This window comes from Lipophrys pholis (genome assembly GCF_963383615.2).
Source record: "Lipophrys pholis genome assembly, chromosome: 2".
NCBI lineage: Eukaryota > Metazoa > Chordata > Actinopteri > Blenniiformes > Blenniidae > Lipophrys > Lipophrys pholis.
In genome coordinates, this window is record NC_137636.1 from 28,580,376 (window position 1) to 28,586,375 (window position 6,000).

Below are 6,000 nucleotides of genomic sequence, written 5' to 3' on the forward strand. Positions count from 1 at the left end.
GATTTACATTTGGGTTATTTGCTGTCTTAACCCCCAGGTAAAGCTGAGCAATTGCTGTCCTCCCAGGCATAATCCTTTGATCCGGAGAGAGCTGCTGAGATGTCAGTGGGATGAACAGAGCTGTGACAAGCGAGGGAGAGAGGAGAGGAACCTTTCTGTCAATCAGGGTAGAGGGAGGAAACCGGGAGTTTTTTCATCCTCATGAATGAACCAATGTCCCTTTTAAAAGGACAAGCCTGGGAACCACAGTTGTGTCTTGTTTTGTTGAATGAAGACGAGCACTGTGGAGAAAGGAAAGGAAGGGGAGGGGAGGGGCAAAGAGAATACACACTGACCTTCAAACAAACTGAATGACAATAAGAGACCGAAGTACTTAATAATGGGGGGAAACAGGTACTGCTAGTGTTGATCAGGTACGGTCGATGTCAAATTACCAATAGTAGTTTCCTCAATAAAAAGGGTGAGTGTGACAGTTTCTACGTACATGGCCCAACCATATTCATTTAGAATTTTCTCATTTTTTCTAGATCTATGTGCAAGTTTTGCATTCATTCTTAAACATTTTTGAAGAATGTTTTTATTCAGTTTCATGACAAGACACGCAAAAACCACATCAAACACTGGAGATGTATTTGCACTACACAACGCTCCATGTAGAAAATAAGGTTTCAGCCACAGTATTCATCGATTGCTATCTCTTTGCTCCTCACCTTGGGTTGATATATCTTTACTGGTTCATGTTCTCTTCAGATGGATTGATGCAAAGTCATTGACTCTTTTTGCAAGGTTCATTGCAGACCAGTTCATCCTGCACTGTCAGGGGCTAATGCACAGCGTCATTAATAATATAAGACCAAGACAATGCACCTTGGCTCATCATCCAGCACAATTCCAGATTACTGATTTGCTTCATGTGACAGTAATACTGGAATAATGGGTGATTCTAGTTTTCATGACTAAGAGCTTAAAAGTACAGAGCAGGACATTTTGAACCTGTACATATAAATCTGTTCGAAAGTGTGGATTTTTTTTTGTCTATTGGAGAAAACTTGTGAAGGTTGAGGCATGTCTAAGCGTAATTGATACGTGTGGCCCGAGAAGAAAACAGCAAACAAAGATGTCCCACTTACTACAACAACTATTGTTTAGGGGAGCTGGGACTTTAACGTGTTAATTCTAATTAATAAATTGTAGAAAAATAAATGTGTTGAAACCACACACTTGGGCCTCATTTACACGATAACGTTTCAAGCTAAACCGTATTGATTTAGTATTTTCATTTCAGAAAAGTTTTGCGTCTACACAGCAGGGTTTCAAAAAATGGCCATTTACACAAAAATGGCAGAAACGCTGAAAACAAAGTGGTTTTTCTGTAAGGCCACCTGTAGGTGCTGTATACAAAAAAAAAAAAAAAAAACACCTACATATGCATATAGAGAACAGTCAAAACATTCAAGCTCCTTAAAAATGGCTTTCTTCATTGTTTAGGTCTACTCAGTGTCAGTTGTTTGTAAGAAATAGAATGTGTCTCCACATGTGATCCAGATGGTGGCGAAGTAAAGGTACAGAAAGCGTTGTTAAATTCAAGAGGGAAGAGCGCACACTGAATGGATCATTATGAATGAATCATTCTTGCACATATGTAGAATGATTTACTGCAACTATAGTGCGCGTGTGCAGTTATCTGCGTTTCAGAAAAGTTGTGTGTGACAGAGAGCCGAGGCAGCACACCTGATTCGCATCAGGGGCTTAATCATCTCTCTGCCCATAAAGGAGGAGCCGCCCAGAGACACGACGTGACAGGCGGGAGACACAGGGCCGTAAAGTCTTGATAAAAGAATGGTTTTGGAAAGTTCTGACTCCGTGCCTCTGTGGAGAGAACCCGACGGTGGCGTGCATCACTGCCACATTGTGTTTTCGCCTGTTTACACGGAGACAGATTCGTGCCGTTTTGGAAAAGTTCCACCTTGGACGCTGTTTTCAAAAAGTTGTGTTTTCAGTGACTGAGAACACTGTTTTCCTTTAAACAGACACCCAAAACACAATTCACATTTTTCCTGTTTTCACTTGAAAATGGAGGCTTGATCATGCTGCAGTTTTTCACTCCAAAACAGAACGTTTCTCACCTGAGCGAGTTTCTTTTAGTTCCCGAATACCAAAACAACAAACCCCCATGTAGAAAGCAAAACCATAGAAGAACGGTAGAGGGCAAATGAAGGTGATGTATGAAACAGATAAGACTTTGGCCTGCTGGGTGAAAAGCTATTGTTTAAAAACCTGGAACGGAAGCGTAGTTTTCTTCTGAAGTCGACAATTGTGTTGTTTAAATAAAAAATAATCATTTGAAACAACGTTAATATTAGCTCAAACGTCTTGTTCAGCACTGAGGTAACAACAAAGACTTGAGCTGCTTTAGTGATACGTAAACTCAAACAGGATTTTGTCGGGTAATACTAAGTCTGTTTCATTCATCAACCAACCTCAGTTTGAATTGAAAAATGCTTTATGTAGCTTGTAAATTAAAATGTTATCAATTAATTACAATGTCCACAATTATGACATACCTGTTTTCATAGAGTCTGACTACAACAATTTATGTGACAGAAAGACGCTCTGTTGAAATTATGTGAAACTGTGTTGACATCTCTCTCTCTCTCTTTTTTTTTTAATGAGTCAGAGTCCTTGGTGCTTATAAAACCTTGGTCATTATAAAATAGGCAAGAAAGGATTTTTCTCGCACCTCAAACAGTAAAACCAAATTAAAATGTCACACAGTACAAAACCTATATTATTCAACACAGTGGGATGATACACTGCATAATGTATATGTTAAAGTGTCAGAATGCAGCATGCCGTGGAGCGAGTGAACCACATCTTAAGGCATTGTTTCTTGTCCAAGCCCCTGCCCTGGAGTAGGTGGATTCTGCCAAGGCCAAATAAAGAAACAACAATCCAAGTCAATATGTTAAATAAATCAATCGCCTCATTAAGGATGGAAGAGGAAAGATTTTCCACACACAAATGAAATGAGATGGTTAACAATATGAGGTACTATTGAGATGTCGCTCTTTTTTTTTTCTTTTTTTTTTCCAAAGGATGAAGTCATTTAATCACAGTAAGTAAAGAAAGATCAAAACAAGATCAAATAAGTAAAAAGCTCTTGAGCAGACTTATAGCTCTCAATAGATTGTATATTGACATTTTGATTTACCCTTGTTGGTTGTACATGTCCCTACTTACCGTTTTTACCTGTTGAGTTTAAAAAAAGAAAACTGTATAGAATGAATTTTTACCATTACTTTTTTCAACATTTCAAACAATACATTACGTTAACATTACTATTAGATGGGGGAGTGGTGGCCTGGAGGTTAGAGAGCTTACGGGTCACCACTGTAGGTCCCTGGGCAAGGCCCTTGAACCTCATCAGCCCAGAGTGCCGCCGTAATATATATATATAAATAAATAAAGAAAATACAGTTATGTACTATCCTGTTCACAGTGTTAGGTATACCCATAAATATTTGCTACAGCCCTTCATCCCTTTATTTGTTTACAATGACCGGTTTTGTTCCAGACCTTCCCTTAACTGAGGTGCCCATTCTCCTAATTGTCGATTGGACACTCCAGTAATCAGGACACCCGCCTCTCTCAGTGAAAAGGGGAATACGGCGGCTAGGTGAGCCTGTCGCCGGTCAGCTGTTCGCTTCGCCACCAGCTAGCCAGTTAGTGAACTAACAAAAGTTAGTTTCAAAGGTACAGATCCGAGGTGCCAACACTTGAGTCAATGATCCAAATCCAGAATCTTTTGTCAAAGTAGAAAATAGTCCAAAAGCGAGTACCAAAATTTCAGGGCGCAGTCAAATGTCAGTCCACAGGTAAAGTCAGTTTCGAGGTTTGAGAAATCAACTTTATATTTATGTTGGTTTTTTAGAGTGCTAAACAGCACGGCTCTGTGAAAAAAACCATCCAGATACTTGACAGTTTCACGTTACCCATTCACAAGAACATTTGAAACAGACTCCTCACTGTGAAGTCAACGCATTCTTCGTCTACAATTTAAAAAATGTCTTTTTGAAATGTCGTCCATGCAACAACTAAATAATGGTCAACATTTTGTGGGTATTATTTCACCGGCTGTGTTGCGCTTGTACTATTTTCACTCAAACGCAAGCTTTAAATGAGAAGCACATCACCTTTCCTACATGCTAATCTCAGTTTAGAAGACATTTGAATATCGGGATGTCGGAATCATTCACTCAGGCATGACGACAGCTCCATTAACAGCTACAATAAACTCTAATGACCCTTCATGCCACCTCATGTTCGCTGTCAAACTTTGAAATGTGAGTGCACCTGTGGATCTATGTAAATGAAGTGGTGATCAATCATTGCTCCAACCTCTAGTGGGCTTTATGAGACAAATGTAGCAAGCCCAGCTTTATTCTGGAATAATGAATAGAGGCCTGAGCTTTATGGTGCATGCTCGCCTCTCGCCTGTCTTACCTTTCCCCCATCAACTGGAAAAGTCCCTTCCTGTCAGCTAGTTCAACTTGATGCCACATCCACGAGGGATTTGGTACAAATCTTTTTCCTTCCTTCCATCCTCCAGAATGACTAGTTTTGTTTATTTGCCATCAAAGCAAACGTTACACAAGAATGTACAAGTGGCAAGGTTTAGTACACTCTGTATTCAAAACACACCGTGCTGTATATCAGTCAAGACATTTCATATTAAACAGGATTTGTCACAAGGCCAAGGGAAAATAAAGGTCGGTGAGAATAATAAACAAATACTGTATGAATAGGGTATGGCAGTTTGGGCCATAAGCTCGAGACACGTCACATTTTCAATCTCTACCAGTGGGAGGACAAATCGCCTGAGAGGAGGGATTAGGGTTGTGAATCACTGATGGAATAAAAGCCTCTTGTTGCTGCTTTGTAATTGTCTCTGCCATATTTACATGTTAAAAAATGGAAATCTTTTGTTAGGTGCTGGCATGAAAATCGCTCTCCTATGAGTCCGCAATGGCGTTAAATATTCATGACTTCATGTGGAAAGCAGCATTTAGGTCTGGGATGCCAATGAGAAGTAAGCAAAGGCGCGGATTAGCAGAGGTGACAGGGTTGATGAATACAAACATTTAGGAGATTATGTTTTTGATTGGAATAATGCTTTGCAGGCAGATTTATTCGGAGCATTGAGGGGAACGATTAGGTTTTCACTGCCTCCCCCTCTTCTCCATCATCCGTATGGAATTTTGACATGCTGCGTACACCAGGCTCCCCAGAGGTGGGGTGGCATTCAGTTTTCTTCTGTGGAGGGGGAATTGATCCACAAGGTGACACCCAGTTAAGAACTGTCAATAGAAGGTCAGGAGCGCTCCACCGCCAAGCATACAGAGTATGTACTAAGCCTCCTGTGCAGCCATGCAGTGTCGATCAATGTTATATGAGAAGGTTGTAAACATCTAACTGAATCACCCTGCAGCTTTGCATCGGATTGCAATAGATGCCGTGTGAGTTTTGGGATGAAAGAGAAGTGGTTTCCAGAGTGAATTAAAACATTTTTTTGACAGCCTTACAAAACAACTCCCATGAGGATCAGTAGTTGGGCAACTTGTACAAAATAAAAATAAATAAATATAACGGTGGGATACGGTGATTTCTTGCTGAAGACTAATAGATGTGATCACTTTCATGTGACAGACAGAATCTCTTCAAGCAAAGTCGTATCGCTGTTTGATGTTTCCTTGTCAGAGAAATAACAAAAGAAGCATATACACACAGGAACAGACACACAGGTACACACTTACAGTGGGGATAAAGTTCAGAGATGAATTTCTGTTCTTAATGTCTGACTTTGATCTGCTTTATTTGATGTGCACTACTGAAAGAATGAGGTCCACCACTCCTCCACCCCCCCCCACCCCCCATTTTTCTTTGACCTGCTTCCTGCTTTGACATCAATAAAGCAGCATCTTCTTGTTCAGGAGATACAAA